At 37.5% G+C, this 23,011-nt stretch overlaps 1 long non-coding RNA gene across 2 annotated transcripts in view; it reads left to right on the top strand.

Annotated features, from left to right (window-relative positions):
• LOC116636307 overlaps positions 1 to 23,011 on the top strand; it is a 50,779-nt gene that overhangs the window by 13,528 nt on the left and 14,240 nt on the right. The window contains exons 6-7 of one of the 2 annotated variants that reach the window (XR_004300318.1): positions 731 to 1,886; positions 2,778 to 2,872. The exons of the other annotated variant lie outside the window; for it this stretch is intronic. This is a non-coding gene — a long non-coding RNA (uncharacterized LOC116636307). The remainder of the gene's footprint in view (positions 1 to 730; positions 1,887 to 2,777; positions 2,873 to 23,011) is intronic. 2 annotated transcript variants of the gene reach the window in all.

Below are 23,011 nucleotides of genomic sequence, written 5' to 3'. Positions count from 1 at the left end.
TGGAAGTTTGAGGCCTAACTCAGTACTAAAGGTGGTCATTCAAAGAACTGTTTAGAATGTTGTATTTATGAAAGTGAGGTGCCATGAATATGTACTTGTATCAGACAGAGGTGGACATGATCAGAACAAGCTTGTTCACAGAGCCCTTCTCTCTGCTTGGCCATGAGTCACAAAAATCTGACATCTGGACATGAAATGCTTCCGTGAACAAAAGTTGAAACCTGTGTGTGTGTGTTTAATATGTAAAGGAAGAATGAAATTGAGACACCAAACTCTTTCATTGACTCAAGTTTAGGGCCAGATTTTAATAACTCAGCTGTCCAGATGTGAGACACTAATGAGAACATAAGGAATTCCTGGATAGAAAAGGGATGGTTGGCCCAATGGCCTGTCTCCTTCAAGTTTATTGCAACACACCTCTCTGTGTTGTCAGCATATCTTCCAACCCCTTTGCCTACATAAACATGTCCAGCTGTCTCTTAAACTCATTTTTACTTTATGTTTCACTCAATGGACTTATTTGGTAATTTTTAGTGTTTTCCATATGCTGGTAGATCTTTGGATGAAGTAGTCCTACATTATCACTACTTCTAATTAATCACATGAAGTATTTCAATAACAAAATATAGCAGATACCATTGGAAATTTGGAAGAAATCAAATATACCTATAATAAATTTAGAAAGAAATAACTGTTATTTTGCTAATCTATGTTTTCATCTTTCTTAAAGATGTGAAGATGTAAGTGGGGAGTGATTAAGGTGGGTAAACATAAAGAGTTTCTTGCACTGTATTAGTTTCATTAAAAATTTCTTAGCAGAAGAAAATGCTAAGCTCAAGTGATATAATAAAGAAAAGGATCTGATGTTTTATTTTGGTTGGGTTAAAGCCATATTCCAGATAATATTTTACTTCCTTAATTATATTAATATTTCAGGGTAACATGAATTTGAGTTGAATTATTTAAAAAATAGAATCAGTTCTCTGAATCAATATAGAAATGATTTTACATTAAAACCCTTTTTTCAAAATTTTCCAGATTACTGGGGACCAGGGGACTTGGGGTGAATTCTTAGGTTGACCATGGGTCCTTCTGATTGGAAAATACACCTGAAAATTTCCTTGAAGATTTGATGGGAGCTCATTGAAGTAGAAGTAACTAAATGTTCATTAGCCGAATATTTTGCATTTTCATTTTTGAATGCCATTATTTTAAAATTATTTCAATATATGTGTGTTGATTTGATGTGCGTGTCACATCAAATCATATGATTATATGTCAGTTTTAGTCTTTTATTGACAAACACTTAGGGTGACCAACTTGTCCAGGCTCACACTGGCATTTCCTACTTTTAGCCTGAAAGTCCCCCTTCCTATGAAATCCCTCAGCTACCGACAAACAGGTACTTCACAAACACATACGGAAAAAAAAAAATCTGCCACTAAGATTTGCTTGGCTTTTTGTCTGCATACTCTTCAGACTCTGGGAACTCAAAAAGCAAAGTGTTACATCAGCATTAAGGATTTTACTCTCTTGTTCTAACAACCTATGTTAGGGTGTCAGCGCCGTGGTGACTAGGGTGAAAGATGATCCATGTGATTTTTTTCTTTTCAGTTGTTTCTAAGCTCAGATGCATGATGTTTTATTTAAAGAGAGAGAGTGAGCTGGAAAATGTTTAAAAATCAAACCTATTTTCTTCCAAACTTTTCTCCCCTGAGTCCCTTGCTCTCTAGACACGCTGTAAGATACATCCTAAATCTAGGACCTTGAACAACCTCCAAAATCTCTGAAGCCCAAGCTATATCTTATTGTCCAGGCTATGGTAGGAAAAAATTATCTACATTGAGTGACTTTAATCTTATGTGCCTCACAACTGGAGGGATTCTGTAAGTATTTTTCTACTTTTTAAATTTGTGGATGGTGACTTCTGAACTTTCTCATGGAGGAGGTCTTAATAAAGAGCATGCCTGAATCCACTTCTTAATAATTTTTAGATTCAATGAAACCGTTTACAGGATTCCTCTTCCTAACAACTGCTTTGCCAAGCATTGTATAAAATAGCATTCTTCATGGTTAGATGATCCCATGGAAGGTGACCAAAAGATTTTAAATACAGAGGAAAGGAACCAGCCACTCAATCAGAATTTGTACATTTTTCATATGTGTGCTGTGTCTCTGTGGTAGCTTCTTGTTTGGTGCACGTGCATGTGTGTGCATATGTGTGTAAACACATAGCATTTAGTCACAGAACGTGTCACAAATTTCTTTCCTGGTCACCATGCTGCATGACCGATCCATTTCATATGATGTGTTTAGTATGGTTCATTGCCCACTGGTCTTATTATTTAACAATTTGCATTAAATTGAATTTTCTATTTACAGGTGTAAATGGAAATTTTGGCTTCTGAGAATTTATTATTTACTGGCTAGAATGTTCTTGGTTGAATTAGCTCTGCCAATATTGGATTGTGTATACCTGGAATAAAGTTTGGGATATTTAATTAGAATATCATCATCGTAAAAGAACTTGTTATTTTTATGGCTAAGCTTGAGCTACTGAGGCCGGATCACTATCATTAGTCTAGGAGACATTCACCATAATTCTCTAGAGGTTTTTAAAAAACCATGTGTATTTCTTGATGGATCAGAGGAAGTTAAATTAGTGGTAATGTGTATAAATTACTCAAAAGTTCAAAAAGCTTGAAACCTTTATCATCTAATATAACATTTTGTTGATAACTGGACATTTCTCATTTTAAACTCTTGGTTTCCCACAGATTCAAGGAGCTAATACTTACTGACTTCCTACTATTTGCCAGGCTCTGGCTACATCCTTTACCTATTTCATTAAATCCTCAAAGTATCTTGTGAGGTGAGCATTATGTTTGTTACCACTTTACAGGAAATGGATGCTTAAGAAAGATCACTAACTTGCCTGTACACGTGCCCAGTGCACTGCTGTGTGCAGCTCTTCCAGGTCCATAGTGATCTCCATCTCTCCTTGTTCTCTGGCCCCTTTTCCCATGCCCCGCTCCCACTCAACCTCTTAGTGTTGCAGAAGATGCTAACACCATTCCCTGTCTTGGGCTTTGGACATGTGGTTCCATTTTTACCTTCTGTGCCTGGCACACTCTTAGTTTGTTTTCAGCTCTAGCCCTGGAATGGTCACCAACAGTCACTATCCATACTGGATCCAGCAGAAGTCTGGCCAAACTCCTAGGACATTGTGTGTGTGTGTGTGTGTGTGTGTGTGTGTGTTAACATTTTTATTTTTAGCTTCTTTCTCTCTCTTTTTAAAACAGATTGAGATAGTTGACCCATTTTAAGCCTTCTAATGGACCCATTTTAAGCCTACAATTCAGTGGTTTTTAGTATAGTCATGGATACGTGCAACCATCACCAGAGTCAATTTTATTTTATTTTTTATTTTTAAGATTTTATTTATTTATTTGAGAGTGAGAGAGAGCACGAGCAGGGTGGAGGGGCAGAGGGAGAGAGAGAAGCTGACGCCCTGCTGAGCAGGGAGCCCGGCATGGGATTCGATCCAGGGACTCCAGGATCATGACCTGAATGGAAGGTAGACGCTTAACTGACTGAGCCACCCAGGCGCCCCCAGAGTCAATTTTAGAATATTTTTGTCTCCACAAAGAGAAACATTATACCCTTTAGTTCTCACCACTCCCCCCATTTCCCTCAGCCCTAATCAACCACTAATCTTTCTGTTTTCAGAGATTTGCCTACTGCAGACATTCTATACAAATGGAATCACATAATGCAAGCATGGTCTTGTTTAACTGGCTTCTTTCACTTAACATAATGTTTCAAAGTTCATACATGTTGTAGCATTCATCAGTACTTCATTCCTTCATTCCTTACTATGGCCGAATAGTACTCCATTACGTGGATATACCACCTTTTATTTTTCCACTTGGGTTGTTTCCACGTTTTGGTGATTGTGAATGGTGCTGCTATGAACTTTCATGTACTATCATCTGTTTGAATATCTGCTTTCAATTCTTTGGGGGGTATACATAGGAGTGGAATTGCTGGGTCTTAAGTCTATATTACATTTTTGAGAAGCCCCTAAACTGTTTTCCATGGCAGCTGTGGAATTTTATATTCCCATGAGCAATGTATAATGGTTTGAATTTCTCCACATCCTTGTGGAAATAACACTTGTCATTTTCTGTTGTTTTTCTTGTTGTTGTTGTCAGTGTTGTTGATTTTTTTTTTTTTTTTGGTTGTAGCCATTCTAGTGGGTATTAAGTGGCCCACTGATTTTTAAGATCTTTTAAAGGCTTTTCAAGAAAGCTTTATTCTATTCTCTTTTGTGCCCTCAAGAATGGTTTATAACTCCCTTAAATTATTTGTCATCACATCCTATAATCTCTCTTTCTCTGCCTCCTTATCCCCTTCTTGAAACCGCAATGGACAATCTTGTTTCTTCTGTATTTCCAGGGCTCAGGACATGCTTGTGAATGAGTGAATAAAGGAATGGAGGGAGTTGTGAGGACAAGGAGTGTTGGGAAGTAGCATTTCCTTATGATCCCTCCATTGTGCCAGGCACCGTGTAGCACCAACATGTCCTATCTCATTTAATTTTCATAAGAATAGTAATAATGTGTTCATTTCACAGAAGAAGAAGCAAACCAGAGACAAACTCTTGTCACCCAACCACTGAACATAGAGCTTGACTTCAGACCCAACCCTCTCTGAATCTAAGACCTGTGTTAATTTCATGACATGTCACACCAGATAAGAACGTAATAAGGCCCATTACTACTCTTTTTAAATTTTTTTTAAATTTATTATTTTATTTTATTTTATTTTATTTTTATTTATTTATTTTTTTTAAAGATTTTATTTATTCATTTGACGAGAGAGACAGTGAGAGAGCGAACACAAGCAGGGGGAGTGGGAGAGGGAGAAGCAGGCTTCCCGCCGAACAGGGAGCCCGATGTGGGGCTCGATCCCAGGACCCCGGGACCATGACCTGAGCCGAAGGCAGACGCTTAACGACTGAGCCACCCAGGTGCCCCACTACTCTTTTTTTAAAGATTTTATTTATTTATTTATTTGACAGAGAGAGAGCACAAGCAGGGGGAGCCACAGAGGGAGAAGGAGAAGCAGGCTCCCCGCTGAGCAGAGACCCTGATACGGGGCTCCATCCCAGGACCGGGGATCATGACCTGAGCTGAAGGAAGGTACTTAATCGACTGAGCCACCCAGGTGCCCTCATTCCTACTCTTATTACTGCTACTAGGACTACCTCCACCTATTGGATGCTTACTGGTGCCATACACCATGACAGCTAAATTTTGGATACCATCTAATCTAATCACTTTAAGAACCTAGTGATTCAGACATTATTATTATTTCAGATAATGGAACAGTCACTGAGAAGTTAAGTAATTGCCTGAGAATAAACAGCCAGTAAGCCATGAAGTCAAAACCAGAGTCTGTTTAATTGCAAAGTGTAGGTCCTTCTATCAATATAGGAAAAATGCATTAGAGACCTGAAAGTTTCACCTGGTTACCTGACAGTTGTGAGGTCCGTCAGGAAGTCAGGCAACCAGAATTGTGCAACAATTTTTCCAAGTACTTTTGTCTTTTTAATTGCCTCCAATCATGATTTTGGTGATATAGATATTCTACTATGTATTATGAAAAAAGTACTCTGTGACCCTAAAAGAATGTTCTGCTCACTGGCTCATTATGTTTTAAAGATCTTACCTATAATATATGTAAAATATACTACATCTGATCAAACAATTTTTTAGATAGTAGTAGTAAATTGGCTATCCTTGCTTTTAACAATTTGAGCATTCATTCAATATTTTTGCCACATAGTCATTTTTTCTTTTACTGTGTAAATTCTACCTTAGAGCTGTATAAAATACTGGTAGGAGTTCATGGTAAAGATAAACAAGAAACATTATAACTAGTATAGAAAATTTTAAAAATATAGCCTGATTTTATACTAATTTATATACTTTGATTGAAGAGGATCTTTCCAGGATTCATACTAGGCTATTAAATATTGGGAAACCTCTGCATGGCTCTATTTTGGGGTCAGGTGTAAGTGGAAAAGAAGAAGCATCAGATGACCTTAATTAGTTTTAATCAGTGTATTTTCTCATTCAGGGTATCCTGTTTTGATGTTTCATTCATTCTTCTTGTGTCATGCTCTTCATTGCTCTTCATGCCTTTTTCAAGGATTTTTTTTTAAATAGAGGCCTATGTTACCATTTGGCATATGTCTCCCTTGTCAGTGACATCTTGAAAATTAAAAAAAAATAATACCTCCCTCACATGCATCCATTCAGGCTGGCTGCCTGTAACTACACCATGCTTCAAAATGTGTCACCTTATTAAATTCTGCAAATTGTGCTGAACATTGTCTCTATAAATGTTTTGGAAGGGCTTTACTGTCAGGTCAGCTTTCTAAGGGCTAGAAATATGTCAAACCTGGCAGCCTTACCTTTATTTAAGAGCCAAAATACAAATAAGTAGATTACAAAGCAATCAATCAATACAGCATTGCAGGATGTTATGGTTGGCATTGACCTCAGAGTTCTGCACCCTCATTTTACAGATGAATAAACTCATCCGTAAGCTCTGCAGGAGATGGGGTTTTGCCTTGACTCAGTTACAGCTAGCAAGGTAACCCTGGATGTGCTGCCATGCCTCAGTTTCCTCATGTGAAAAAGAGGAGCTTTCCTTTTATTAGATAATCCCTCAGGCATTTTCCCACTTCCAGTTTCTATGGTGCATTGACAACGTATATCGTATTGATACATTTCTAGTCATTAAAAAGTTTCTGACCTCCTGCAGAATAACTCTTCCAATCTTTTACGGGGACTCCTTATATATTTTTTTTAAAGTCAGATATGCTATCAATTTATAGTTATTGGGGGAAATCATAAGTTTTATCCACTGTCGAAAGAATATAACGAACGAAGATCTTTCCCCTGTTCTGAGCATTTCTTCACTTTTTTCCCTCCCTGGTTTGTTGTTTTAGGGTTGCTTGGGGATATTAGGTTATTGACCTTTGTTTATCTTTCGACAAGAAGCTTTCACTAAAGTATTTTTGGGGGGTCATATAAGAAACAATGACTCTCACATGCAAGTAATTACATGGATATAAGGCAAGAAAAAAGTGGCACATATTTAAATTGATTAATTTTCTTTCTGAAAACTTGTGGAACCTAATCTGAAAGCTACGCGCAAGTGTGCATGGGCTTTCTGAGAATATTTCCTCTCTTCTGTTACTCTGAAGTCTCTGGATGAGTTTAGTCCCCCTGAAAGGCCTGGGCAGGCAAGTTTGGCAAACAATCTAATCTGATATGATGCACGCTTTTCTACTCAACTGTAAAAATCTATTTCATTCAGATATCACCTGCTATTCTTATGGCAAGTCTTTGGAATAGAGATCCTAAATGTGTCAAAAATATGTAATGCATTTGTGATCGAAATAAATGGAGACGAGGGTGACTTCAACTTGCTTTCACATGTGCTGGCCAGCACTTGCAGAATTCAAAGTAGGTTATGTTAGCCTTCCCACTTTCAATGCCTTTATGGAGGTGGTGTTTATATATCCTAGATTTTCCAGGGCAACCCTGGGTTGTAAATATTCTGTCCTGTTGTTCCATAAGTGCAATCATACTTGTCAAGCTATGTGTCATGAGTTTTGGTTTGGAAAATATGGACACCGTATGTCCATCAGAGCCTGTTTTTCTGGCTTGATGCCTTATGCTATTGCTCTACTGTGCCCTACCCCTAGCCCACTTCCTATTCTCACCAAAGGCTTGTTTCTGTTTTAGTCTGCTTGCTTTCTCAGACTAGTGTCTAGGGGACAATGTGAACAGTAAACTAATCTGTGCTAATGGGCAAACAGAAGAAAATCAGGGTCAGGAGGATCTGCACATCCAGAATGTTCTGTCTCCCCCCAGGTAGACCGAGTGGCGCTTTGGAAATAGTGCCTTGACTTCATTTATCTCTAAGACAAAGTTGTTCTATGGGTGGTTGGCGGGGACAGATTTCTTAAAGGAGGCATGAGCCCCCCATTTTGCTGCAAAGATGGCTTCCACCCTGTCGATATCTTTGGCTGGCTTTGCATACGTGTCCCAGATATGATTAGATCTCTGTAACAGTAGGAAAGGAGTAAAAGGCCAGTATAACTTTACTTCTCTGCCCACAATAATTTCTTCTGGTATGTGTACACTGCTCAGATGCTCTTTTTACAAAGTTGGAAAGCAAAATTGTTTTATGACAATATTTGCTGAGACAGCAAGATAAATCTTTGCCTCTCCATTGTTAAATCCCTGCCCCCTACTGAACTCTGACTTAAAAAAAAAATATTCTTTAATGAGGAGGCTCAGTTTAACATTTGTAGAAAAGTGTTTAGGATTATTTGAAATATTTTGTAGATTTCAAGTTCATTGCCTGCCATTTTCCTTTTAGCCTAACCTTGTTATTTCTGTTTATTTTATGTGATTTTATTACTTAAACATATAAAGATTTCTACTAACTGTCCAAACAGCTTGCTTTTAAAATCTCTGCTTAACCACTTTTATTTGTATCACTTTTTTTTTTTCTTGTCTTGGTTTAGTACTTAACTGTGATAAATCTCAACTGAATCTCCTTTAACTCTTTAAAAAATAACTTCTCATTCTTCTGTGTTAAGCAGTTTACCTTTTAGAAATTCAATCAGCATTCCTTTTGGCAGTTTGTATTATCTTAAAAAGCCGCATTAGTACCTTGACTTTTCAGTCCTGGGAGCATTTGCTGAACCAGATGCTTTCAATATCATCTATTATTTTTAATCATACATGGTTAAATCTCAAGAACATTCTCTTGAGATTGTTGACTACTTAGGAAACTGGAATAGCAAGCAAGCACACGATATCTTTAGAAACAGGATACAAATTTAGCTTCATTATTATCCTAATCAATATCTGAGTAATTAAGCTGCCCTATTATCAAATTCAAGCTTTCCTTACAGTCTATTATCTGTTTGTTTTTCCTGATCCTTTATGTCTACATTCAGCTAATTTAATGTTAACATTGTAGAGTCACCTGGTCTCTTTTGTTAACTGTAATCTTCTAATAATTGTATTTAACTGAGGGATCAGTATGTACCAGACATATTAACCTCTAAAACCTTAACGAGCAACCTGAGAGATTGGTATTATTATCCCCATTTTACAGATGGGAACATAAATTTTGAGTGGGTAAATCATATTTTTCCAGCTCACAACCAGTGAGAATGAGGCTGAAATTCAAACCAAAGTCTGACTTAAAAACCCCCACTTCTAACCACTGTGCTATAGTACTTCCTGTTAATGAAGGATAAAGGTGTCTGTTATGTAAATCAACATAGTCATTGACAATGGACTTCCTTCTTTTAGACTGCAATATGCATCTATGAAAGTATTTATTAGTCTTGTCTGCTTTTCCTTTTTTATTTGAAAAATGCCAAAAAATGCATCATATATTCATAAAATCATATAAAATAAGAGTGAAAGATTTCCCCATCCCTCTAAGATCTTAGAGTCCTTAGTATGTGTACTTTCAAAGTTCTCCTAGGCATATCTAGATGTGACTCTATAGATCTTTCCTTATTGATTTTTAAAGTCTTAAGGTTTATTACTAAAATTACTCCATCTTATCACTTCTTGCTTGCATAGGGAACATATAAAACTTTACTCCTCTGGACAAAGACTGTAAAGTATCTTTTTCTTTCTTTCTTTTTTTTTTTTTTTTTTTGGTAAGGATTTTGAGAGTCTAAGCTGTGAATCGGTGAGGCAAATGTTTTAAAAATATTGATTTTCCTTTTTTTCTCCTGATACTTGTCCACTGTTAGACTGTAGGAAGAGAGGTTTAGTCAAACACTTAATATTTCATCGTATCCTTTCTCTAAGTGGATGGTTAGAGATTCTTACAAATCCTTTCCTCTTTTGGATGAGAAACATCTTTTACAAACAGACATTTAACATAGGCTTTTTCAGGCTTCCATCCTCTACTAAAAGTGGGGGTATTTTCATATTGAACAGTGAGGCAGGCAAGGATGAAAAGGCTAGAGGAGAGGGGACCGTCACAGCAGAAATGACAGCAGCCGGTCTTTGGCCCCTTCATTCAGCAGGGCATTCTCCTCTCCTCCTGTGGACTCCAACTGAAGGCTATAAATCTGTTATATGTCTGCTTACATGCAAGGGTCTTTGTTTTCATTTCCGTTTTTATCTGCTGGACAGTAAACCATGCAAGCCAGGGATCTTGTCTTCCTATCCCAGTGTCTATTTCGTGCTGAAGACATGGGCTTAAGATCAAGACCAGCTCACGTGTGGGTGATTAAACAATGAAAATGATTGCTGTTTGGGGACTAAATGACAGGAATTTGCAGTAAGGTATCAATGTTGGTGTGAGAGGCAGAGTGTGCTACTGGACATAGAACAGGGATGGAGTCATTTGTCCCTCAAACCTTCCACTTAACTAGGAGTGTGATCTTTTCTGAGTTCTGAGGTTTTGGCCTTAGCTGTCCCATCTGTAACATGGACAGAGTATCACTCATGGCCTGTGTTGTTGTGAAGATTCAATGATGAAATGATGCAGCAGGCTTGGCCCTGATCTTCAGACTACACGGACTTTATTTATTTATTTCAATTTAAAAAAAGATTTCCTTGGGGCAAAATACACATCACATAAAATTTACCACCTAAACCATCCTTTTTTTTTTTTTAAATTTTATTATGTTATGTTAATCACCATACATTACATCATTAGTTTTTGATGTAGTGTTCCATGATTCATTGTTTGCGTTTAACATCCTGTGCTCCATTCAGTACGTGCCCTCTTTAATACCCATCACCCATCTAACCCATTCCCCTACCCCCCTCCCCTCTAGAACTCTCAGTTTGTTTCTGAGAGTCCATAGTCTCTCATGGTTTGTCTCCCCCTCCAATTTCCCCCCCTTCATTTTTCCCTTCCTGCTATCTTCTTCCTTTTTTTTTTTTTTTTAACATATAATGTATTATTTGTTTCAGAGGTACAGGTCTGTGATTCAACAGTCTTACACAATTCACAGCACTCACCATAGCACATACCCTCCCCAATGTCTGTCACCCAGCCACCCCATCCCTCCCACCCCCCACCACTCCAGCAACCCTCAGTTTGTTTCCTGAGATTAAGAATTCCTCATATCGGGCACCTGGGTGGCTCAGATGGTTAAGCATCTGCCTTTGGCTCAGGTCATGATCCCAGGGTCCTGAGATCGAGCCCCACATCGGGCTCCCTGTTCAGCAGGGAGCCTGCTTCTCCCTCTCCCACTCCCCCTGCTTGTGCTCTCTCTCTCTAGCTTGCTCTCTCTCAAATAAATAAATAAATTCTTTAAAAAAAATTCCTCATATCAGTGAGATCCTGTCTTTCTCTGATTGACTTATTTCACTCAGCATAATACCCTCCAGTTCCATCCACATCGTTGCAAATGGCAAGATTTCATTCCTTTTGATGGCTGCATAATATTCCATTATATGCGTGCGCGTGCACGCGCGCGTGCGCGCGCGCGTGTGTGTGTGTGTGTGTGTATACCACATCTTCTTTATCCATTTATCTGTCGATGGACATCTTGGCTCTTTCCATAGTTTGGCTATTGTGGACATTGCTGCTATAAACATTGGGGTGCACATACCCCTTCGGATCCCTACATTTGTATCTTTGGGGTAAATACCCAGTAGTACAATTGCTGGGTCATATGGTAGCTCTATTTTCAACTTTTTGAGGAACCTCCATACTGTTTTCCAGAGTGGCTGCACCAGCTTGCATTCCCACCAACAGTATAGGAGGGTTCCCCTTCCTCCGCATCCCCACCAACATCTGTCATTTCCTGACTTGTTAATTTTAGCCATTCTGACTGGTGTGAGGTGGTATCTCATTGAGGTTTTGATTTGGATTTCCCTGATGCCGAGCAATGTTGAGCACTTTTTCATGTGTCTGTTGGCCATTTGGATGTCTTCTTTGGAAAAATGTCTGTTCATGTCTTCTGCCCATTTCCTGATTGGATCATTTGTTCTTTGGGTGTTGAGTTAGTAAGTTCTTTATAGATCTTGAATACTAGTCCTTTATCTGATATGTCATTTGCAAATATCTTCTCCCATTCTGTCGGTTGTCTTTTGGTTTTGTTGACTGTTTCTTTTGCTGTGCAAAAGCTTTTTATCTTGATGAAGTCCCAGTAGTTCATTTTTGCCCTTGCTTCCCTTGCCTTTGGTGATGTTTCTAGGAAGAAGTTGCTGTGGCTGAGGTCGAAGAGGTTGCTGCCTGTGTTCTCTTCAAGGATTTTTATGGATTCCTGTCTCACATTTAGGTCTTTCAACCATTTTGAGTCTATTTTTGTGTGTGGTGTAAGGAAATGGTCCAGTTTCATTCTTCTGTATGTGGCTGTCCAATTTTCCCAACACCATTTGTTGAAGAGACTGTCTTTTTTCCATCGGACATTCTTTCCTGCTTTGTTGAAGATTAGTTGACCGTAGAGTTGAGGGTCCATTTCTGGGCTCTCTATTCTGTTCCATTGATCTATGTGTCTGTTTTTGTGCCAGTACCATACTGTCTTGATGATGACAGCTTTGTAATAGAGCTGGAAGTCTGGAATTGTGATGCCGCCAGCTTTGCTTTTCTTTTTCAACATTCCTCTGGCTATTCAGGGTCTTTTCTGGTTCCATACAAATCTTAGGATTATTTGTTCCCTTTCTTTGAAAAAAGTGGATGGTATTTTGATGGGGATTGCATTAAATGTGTAGATTGTTCTAGGTAGCATTGACATCTTCACAATATTTGTTCTTCCAATCCATGAGCATGGAACGTTTTTCCATTTCTTTGTGTCTTCCTCAGTTTCTTTCATGAGTATTTTACAGTTTTCGGAGTACAGATTCTTTGCCTCTTTGGTTAGATTTATTCCTAGGTATCTTATGATTTTGGGTGCAATTGTAAATGGGAACGACTCCTTAATTTCTCTTTCTTCTGTATTGTTGTTGGTGTATAGGAATGCCACTGATTTCTGTGCATTGATTTTATATCCTGCCACTTTACTGAATTCCTGTATGAGTTCTAGCAGTTTTGGGGTGGAGTCTTTTGGGTTTTCCACATAAAGTGTAATATCATCTGCAAAGAGTGAGAGTTTGACTTCTTCTTTGCCAATTTGCATGCCTTTTATTTCTTTTTGTTGTCTAATTGCTGTGGCTAGGACTTCTAGTACTATGTTGAATAGCAGTGGTGATAGTGGACATCCCTGCCGTGTTCCTGACCTTAGGGGAAAGCTCTCAGTTTTTCCCCATTGAGAATGATATTCGCTGTGGGTTTTTCATAGATGGTTTTTATGATATTGAGGTATGTACCCTCTATCCCTATACTCTGAAGAGTTTTGATCAAGAAAGGATGCTGTACTTTGTGAAATGCTTTTTCTGCATCTATTGAGAGGATCATATGGTTCTTGTTCTTTCTTTGATTAATGTATTGTATCACATTGGTCGATTTGCAGATGTTGAACCAACCTTGCAGCCCAGGGATAAATCCCGCTTGGTCATGGTGAATAATCCTTTTAATGTACTGTTATATCCTATTGGCTAGTATTTTGGTGAGAATTTTTGCATCAATGTTCATCAAAGATATTGGTTTGTAGTTCTCTTTTTTGATGGGGTCTTTGTCTGGTTTTGGGATCAAGGTAATGGTGGCCTCATAAAACGAGTTTGGAAGTTTTCCTTCCATTTCTATTTTTTGGAACAGTTTCAGAAGAATAGGTATTAATTCTTCTTTAAATGTTTGGTAGAATTCCCCTGGGAAACCTTAACCATTCTTAAGTATACAGTTCAGTAGCGTTAAGTATATTCATGTTGTTGTGCAACCAATCTATAGAACTCTTTTCTTCCTGCAAAACTGAAACTCTGTACCCATTAAACCATAACTTCCTATTCTCCCCTCCCCCCAGCCCTGGGAACCACCATTCTACTTTTTGTCTCTATGAATTTGACTACTCAAGGCACATCACAGAAGTGGAATCTTAGAGCATTTGCCTTTTGGTAATTGGCCTATTTCACGTAGCATAATGTCCTCAAGATTCATTCATGGTGTAGCATTTGTCAGAATTTCATTCCTTTTTAAGGCTGAATAATATTCCATTGTACGAATATGCCACATTTTGTTTCTCATTCATTCATTAATTGATCCTTGGGTTGCTCCCACTGTTTGACTGTTATGAATAATGCTGCTATATCATGGGTGTACAAATACCTCTTTGAGACCCTATTTCCAATTCTTCTGGGTATATACCCAGAAGTGGAATTGCTGGATTATATGGTAATTCTATTTTTAATGTTTTGAGGAACTGACACACTGTTTTCTGTAGTGACCACACCATTTAGCATTCCATATGCCATGAGCCTCCAATTTCTCCACATCCTCGCCACCAACACTTGTTGTTTTCTGTTTTTGATGGTATCTATCCTAATGGGTGTGAAGTAGTATCTCAGCAACTTTTAAACCTTTAGACAAATTCCCATGTTTTACCTGCTAGCCACTAGAAATAAAGTATCTATTATAAAACAAGCTAGGAATAACATGCAGACAAACTTAAGGAGTATTGACCACAGAACAAGATGTTCATATTCTTATTAGTTGTTTTGCCATAAATTATCCGGATGTGAATCCGTAACTGTTCTTACAACAGATTTTCTGTTCACTGAGTCCTTGTACAGGGAAAAAGCATGGTGAAATGAAATTTGACCTATATTCTTTTTTTTTTTAAGATTTTATTTATTTATTCATGGAGACACAGAGAGAGGCAGAGGGAGAAGCAGACTCCCTATGGAGCAGGGAGCCCAACGCGGGACTCAATCCCAGGAAGCTGGGATCATGACCCGAGCTGAGGGCAGACGCTTAACCGACTGAGCCACCCAGGCACCCTGACCTGACTTCTTATAAAGAGTATAGAGAAAGCTCCTTCCTTTTCTTGGATAATACTATTTGACTCGTCATGTTTTGCTTGTTGAAAAGGGCTTGTTATTCTTACTCAGAGACTTAAGAGTTTTCAGACATCGCTGTTGTGTTTAGACCGATGAGGCAAAAGCATGTGAAAGATTTACAACCATATTGCTAGTTTTACATGCTGGACGTAAGGTATATATAGACCATACCTTAGGGAAGGAGTGTATTTTCTGCTACTGAATCAGACCTGGGGCTTGTTGGTTGCTGCAGTGAGAGCACTGGTGAGTAAGTGTGGTTGCATTTTAGTGTGCTGTAATGTGATTTTTAAACTTGTTTAAACCATCAATTCACTGTTGTCATCACATCTCTTCCGATTTTCAAGTGCAAACTTGACACCATTGTTCTTATTAACAATTAAAAAAAAGTTATGCCCCTCAAGTTTCTATTATGAGAGACATATTCTTGAAGTTATGGTTACATTAAAATTCTTACTACAAATGAAGCCAGCTAAAAATGTTTACCAACTTGAATTGAGCTCATCATGTTTTGTTTGCTGAATAGTGTTTTGTGATTTTACCAACATAAGAATGAGTCTCCAAACTATTTTTAAAAGTGGAGCTTTTACTCTAAAGAAGTGCTTGCCTCATTTTCTTCATGCTACTCCAAACAAGATGTTGTTTATTACTTTGAAACACTATATGTAAACCCCAGGAATATGTTAAATATGATTGAAGTCTTGGCTGTCTTTAACAAATTGAAGTTTCCAGAAATTTAGCTGTGTTTAAAAACCAAAGCCATGTTTTCAGGAAAGATTTCTATTTCCAAATATGTGGTTGCCCAAACCTTTTATATTTTCATGTCAAATTCAGCTGCCAAATAACACACACTGTACCTTAGCTATAATAGAAAAACACACATAGACTTCAGATTTTAAAAAGCACTGCAAGAACTATGATCATATTTCTTGAACTTATGCTATTCCTATGCATAGAAGTGTGTTTTCGAGTATGCTCTGTAAGGCGACGGTCACTTACACTGGTACAAAATTGACATGCACAGCACAAGACTGGCACCGTGTAACAGCTGATCTGGGAAAATACAGGAATTCCTAGCCAGACCAAAATATGAGGTCAAGGAAGTCGCTTTTATAATAATAGTGGTTATCTGTTTAATGTGTGATCTGGCAGTGATATGATGTTGACCATAGGCAATTATGCATATTTCTAAACTGGTTGTGTGCAAGCCCAGAGTAAGAGAAATCCCCCAGTTTGTGATAAAAGGGTATTTATTGCCCTTTTATTTCCTTCATATGCTTTACTTAATCATTTATAAAAGACAAATTAATAGTGAGTACCAATTTCATTTTGTGTTTTATTCTGTAGTCATTCCTACACATTTGGGATATGTATTAATATGTGCTCTTAATAGTTTTGGCACAAGTTTAATGTCAATGAATGAGTGATGTACACATTTTATAGTCTTCTTAAGGTATAATAATGTGGTTCAGTGACAGTGTGTCTTGATTTCTTTGGGGGCAGGGTACTCAGATATGAGTCATATGGGGTAGAGACCTATTAGTTACTTTTTCCTCAGCTAGTGCAATGAGACACAATTTTTGTTTCATTATAGTACATTTTTTTTAGAATAGTATTATCAAGATTGTGTATAGATTAATGCCTAAGAAACTAGTTGATCACGAGACTGTATTTTCCTCTATCTTTTCAATGTGACTGAAAAGTTATATTCTATATTTTCGTATCAATGACAATGTGATGACACAGCAAAGGAGTTATATTGGCTTGTTGCACACATCAAATGTAATCTTCTTTTCTTTGTGGAAAAATATGTTTATTTTGAACAAGAAAAAAGAAATTTGAGTGTTTCAAGTATCAGGAAGCCTATGTTGGAGAAGACAGTGATTGGCTGTTGTTTACCTACTCCATGGGTAGAACAAGGAGAAATGGGATTGAATTTTAGTAAAACAGGTTTAAATTAACCATGCAGAAGCACTTACAGAAGACACCGCAATGGGCTGCAATTGTTGCCTTCTTTATTCCCAGGGACTCCGTCTGCTGTACTCACCAGGGCTCAGCATGGTGTCTGGCACGGAGAAGGTGCTCAACCGATATTAAATGAATAAAGAGAAAGAACGGATTAAGGAGATGCTTATAAAAGGCATAGCATTTGTTCTCAATGTAAGGTATTAATTTTAAGGTTTAATGGTGCCATTGTTTTAGGAACATCTACAAGGAAATCAGAACTGTAAATATTGAAAAATCTCTCTGGAATTTTAAATTTAAGAATATGCCATATTTACCTACATAGTTAACAATTTTCCCCAGACATTTTTCCTTTAAAAAGCAGCACAGTATAGGGTGCCTGGGTGGCTCAGTCAGTTGAGCGGCTGCCTTTGGCTCGGGTCCTGATCCTGGGGTCCTGGGATCGAGCCCCGCACAGGGCTCCCTGCTCAGCGGGGAGCCTGCTTCTCCCTCTGTCTGCTGCTCCTCCTGCTTGTGCCCTCTCTCTGTCAAATAAATAAATAAAATCTTTTTTAAAAAGCAGCACAGTATAAAGGATGTGGGGCCACTGCTTTGGGAACGGTGGGCTTGGAGACTTCTGGCCCCAGCAGAGGTCAGTACAGGGGGGGAGCCTGGGCTCTTAGCTACAGGGCTGCCTTCAAAGAGCCTCCGAAGACTGAATAGGAAATACTAAGAGTTATATGTTGTGTCTATTTATTTCTGAAGGTTTTTCCACTGAGTAATTTTTGGGGTTGTTTTTGTGGGTTAGAGGGAGTGTGGTGAGTTATATATTATTCCTTCTAATGTCAAGCTGAATCTCAAAAGAAGATTTTATTTGAAAGATGTAAAAACAAACAAACAAAAAACTTCAAACAAGGAGCCAAATGTAGCCACTAGACATTGAGGAGTTCTGCGTGCTCAGACAAGGTATCCCATCCGCATGCGGACTGCTTGCCTGAAGACCAGCCGGTGTCAGATTATAACCAGCGAAGACCAGGCAGGACTGCACAGTGACCAGTCCTTGGGCTGAGTGTTTGGTGGTTCAGTCCCCAAGGACTCCTGTACTAGGTCTCTGATGGGGATGATAATCTGGGGCTGTTGCAGGCAGGCCTATTGATTTCATTATGAACTGAAGGCACTCCAGAGTTTCCAAGTTTCACAGGCCTAGGAAAATATTTAAGGTCCGATCACACACGGGTTGCAGATTAGAAGAACAAAATTCAGGTTAATAACTAAGTAAAATGCAATATTATGTCAGCTCCATTCATTGTCAAAAAGAGTAGCATGCAAATGTCAAGACATTTGAAAAGAGTTTTTAAGTTAAAACTTTTCACTCTGTAAGCATTCCTCTAGGTGCTTGATGATCACTTGGAAATCATAGTTGGTTATAAATTAGGCATATTATTGGAAGCTTAATATTTCAGAAACAAAATTATAAAAATCCTTTCCAAATTTTTACAGCAAAATGATTATACTTAATGTGGGATATGGGCTCATTTTAATCTGTTTGATATCATTGGTCTTCAGATGTAATGGTGTATGGGGTCTGCAGAGTATTCACAGGGCCTTAAATCTGGGAGACTAGGTGGGAGAAAGTAAGAGGTTAGGTGTATTTTATTATTTATTATTTATTTATTTATTCAAGGGAAAGTATATTTTAAAAGGTGCTAAGAGAACATTACATAGATGCCTAGCAATATTTCCTTATAAAGTATCTAATGAGCCCTTTCTTTTCTTTTTTTATTGAAGTATGATTGACATGCAATATTATATTAGTTTCATGTATACAACACAATGATTCGACATTTGTACATACTGTGAACTGATCACCACAGTAAGTGTAGTCACCATCTGTTACCATACAGGTTAATACAATATTACTGACTATATTTCCCATGCTGTACATTACATCCCCATAACTTATTTATTTTATAACTAGAACTTTGTACCTCTTGATCCCCATTACCCATTCCCCCCATCCACCTGCCCTCAGGCAACCACCACTCTGTAATCTGTACCTATGAGTTTGGACTTTGTTTTGTTTTGTTGGTTTGTTTTGCTGTTTAGACTCCACATTTGTCTTTCTCTGTCTGACTTATTTCACTTAATATAATGCCTTCAAGGTCTACCATGTTGTTACAAATGGCAAGATTTCAGCCTTCTTTACAGCTGAGTAGTATTCCATTGTATATTTTTAGTATACCTTCTCATCCATCAGTGGACTCTTAGGTGATTTCCGTATCTTGGCTATTGTAAATAATGCTGCAGTGAATGTAAGGGTGAATATATCTTTTCGAAATAGTGTTTTGTTTTTTTTTCCTTCAGATAAATACCCAGTAGTGGAATTAGTGAATCATATGGTAGCTCTATTTTTAATTTTTTGAGGAACCTCTATATTGTTTTCCATGGTGACCACACCAATTTACATTCCCACCAACAGTGCACGTGGGTTCCCTTTTTTCTGCATTCTCACCAACACTTGTTATTTCTTGTCTTTTTGATGGTAGCCATTCTGATAGGTGTAAAGTGATATCTCATTGTGGTTTTTTGATTTGCATTTCCCTGGTGATTAGTGATGTAAAACATCTAATCATGTGCTTATTAGTCATCTGTATGTCTTCTTTGGAAAAATGTCTATTCAGATCTTCCACCTATTTTTGTAACTAGATTGTGTTTTGTTATTGAGTTGTATGAGTTCTTTATATATTTTGAATATCAACTCCTTATCAGATACATGATTGGCAAATATGTTCTCCCATTCAGTAGGTTGCCTTCCATTTTGTTGATGGTTTCCTTAGCTATGCAGAAGCTTCTTTCTTTCTTTATTTATTTTTTACAAGAGAACAAATCTACACCTTTATTTATTTACTTTTCTGTAAGTTTAAATCCTTGAAGGGTACAGCATCACATGGATTGTGTGGCCAATGCCTTTAGCAGGAAGGTTGCTTTGAAATTTGGCACAAACCATGCCACTGTTTCCATGACCACAAGTTACTTTTCCCTAGATTACTCTGGTTTTGTTTGGTTTGCCACCAGGAGTCACCGTGTTTTTCTTTGCTCTGTACGCATAGGTACATTTCTTGCCTAGATGAATTCAGTTTCATCTCAGCATAAACACCTTCAATTTTAAGAAGAGCTTTGTGCTCCCTCTGGTTCTAGAGACCCCACTGATAGCCAGCAAAAATGACCTTGGACCACACCTTCCAGACCTATTTGTCGTTTTAGGCATCCTGTTCCCAGCAGGCCTCCTTAGGCTCCAAAATGGTGGAAAGAGCTATGCAGAAGCTTTTTAGTTTGATGTAATCCCATTTATTTATTTTTGCTTTTGTTTCCCTTGTCTCTGGAGTCAGAGTCAAAAAACCATCACCAAGACCAATATCAAGGAACTTACTGCTTATGTTTTCTTCTAGGAGTTTTATGTTTTCAGGTCTAACATTAAAGTCATCCATTTTGTGTTAATTTTAATATATGACATAAGATAGTGGTTGGTTCAGTTTCATTCTTATGCAGGTGGCTGTCCACTTTTTTCAGCACCATTTATTGAAGAGACTATTCTTTATCCATTGTGTATTCTTGATACCTTTGCCATAAATTAATTGACCATACATGCATGAGTTTATTTCTGGACTCTCTATTATGTGCCAGAGATCTGTGTGTCTGTTTTTATGCCAATACTATATTGTTTTGACTACTGTAGCTTTGTAGTATAGTTTAAAATCAATGATCCTGATACTTCTGGCTTTGTCTTCTTTTTCAAGACTGTGTTGGTTCTTTTGGAGTCTTTTGAGGTTCCACACAAATTTTAGAATTATTTGTTTTAGTTCTGTGAAAAATGCCTTTGGACTTTGATAGAGATTGCATTGGATCTGTAGATTGCTTTGGGTAGTATGGATATTTTTACAATATTAATTCTTCCAATCCATGAGCATGGAATATCCTTCCACTTATGTCATCTTTAATTTCTTTCAGTGTATATCTTGTAGTTTTCAGTGTACAGGTCTTTCACTTCTTTGGTTAAATTTACTCCTAGATATTTTGTTCTGTTTGATGTGATTGTAGATGGAATTGTTTTCTTGATTTCTCTTATAGTTCATTATTAGTGTGTAGAAGTGCAACAGATTTTTGTATATTAATTTTGTATCCTGCAATTTACTGAATTCATTTATTAGCTCTTACCATTTTTGGTGGAGTCCTTAGGGTCATTTAAATGTAGCACTGTGTCATCCACAAATAGCAACAAATACTTCTTCTTTCCAGTTTGGATGCCTTTTATTTATTTTTCTTGCCTAATTACTGTGGCAGGACTTCCAATACTACGTTGAATAAAAGTGAGAATGAGGCACCTGGTTGGCTCAGTTGGAAGAGCATACAACTCTTGATCTTGGGGTTGTGAGTTCAAGCTCCATGTTGGGTGTAGAGATTACTTAAACATAAAATCTTTTTTTTTTTTTTTTTAAATGAAGATAGTGGCATCCCTGTTTTGTTTCTGATCTTAAAGGAAAAGATTTCAGCTTTTATACTAGTGGGTATAATATTAACTGTGTTTGTCATATATGGCTTTTATTATGTTGATGCACATTATACACACACACACACACACACACACGTTGTTGAGAGTTTTTAAAATCATAAATGGATGTTGAGTTTTGTCAAATGCTTTATCTGCACCTGTTAAGATGATCATATGATTTTTATCTTTCATTTTTTTAATGTGGTATACCAGGTTGATTGATTTGCACATGTTGAGCCATCCTTGTATCACTGGAATAAATCCCACTAGATCATGGTGTATGATCTTTTTAATGTATTGTTGAATTGAGTTTGCTAACATTTTGTTGAGGATTTTTTTAAAAGATTTTATTTATTTTTTTAAGAGAGACAGTTAGTGAGTAAGAGAGAGCACAAGCCAAGGGGAGAGGCAGAAGGAGAGGGAGAAGCAGACTCCCTGCTGAAACAGGGAGTCAGATGAGGGGCTTGATCCCAGTATCACGGGATCATAACCTGAGCCAAAGGCAGACACTTAACCGACTGATACACCCAGGTGCACCAAGGATTTTTGTGTCTATGTTTAATATCCCAATACAAGGATATGGGCCTGTAATTTTCTTTTTTTTGGCGATGTCCTTGTCTGGTTTTGGTATCAGCATAATGCTGGCTTCATAGGAAGTGTCTGGAAGGCATTCCCTCCTCTTCAGTTTTTTGGAGAAGTTTGACAAGGATAAGTATTAAATCTTCTTGAATGTTTGATAGAATTCACCAGTGAAGCCATCTTGTCCTGGCCTTCTGTTTGTAAGGAGGTTTTTAATTACTATTCAATCTCTTTACTAGTGTTTGGTCTATTCAGAATCTCTATTTCTTCATGAGTCAGTTTTGGAAAATTGTATATTTCTAGGTGTTTATCCATGTCTTCTAGGTTATCCAGTTTGTGGACATATAATTGTTCATAGTAGACTCATAATCCTTTGTATGTCTGTGGTATCATTTGTTGTTTCTCTTCTTTCATTTTTTTATTTATTTGAGCCCTCTCTTTTTCTTGGTTAGTCTAGCTAAAGGTTTGTCAATTTTATGAGTCTTTTCAAAGAACCAGCTCCCAGTTTCATTGATCTTTTCTATTTGTCTTTTTAGTCTCTATTTCATTTATTTTGGCTCTTATTTTATTATTTCTTTTCTTCTACCAACTTTGAGTTTTGTTTGTTCCTCTTTTTCTAGTTCCTTTAGTTGTAAAGTTACATCGTTTATGTGAGATTTTTCTTGTTTCTTGACTTAGGCCTGTATTGCTATGAACTTCCCTCTTATATTCACTCTTGCTGCATCTCATAGGTTTTGGTATGCCATATTTCTGCTTTCATTTGTCTCTAGATATTTTTTGATTTCTCCTTTGATTTCTTTGATGACCTGTTGGTTGTTCAGTAGCATGTTGTTTAATTTTCACATTTTTGTTATTTTTTCAGTTTTCTTAGTTTCATACCATTGTGGTTGGAAAAGATGCTTGATATGACTTCAGTCTTCTTGAGACTTGTTTT

The sequence above is a fragment of the Phoca vitulina genome, unplaced genomic scaffold (genome assembly GCF_004348235.1).
Source record: "Phoca vitulina isolate PV1807 unplaced genomic scaffold, GSC_HSeal_1.0 scaffold1, whole genome shotgun sequence".
NCBI classification, from domain to species: Eukaryota; Metazoa; Chordata; class Mammalia; order Carnivora; family Phocidae; genus Phoca; species Phoca vitulina.
Note: the sequence above shows the minus strand (reverse complement) of the source record. Positions and strands in the feature narration are given on the sequence as shown.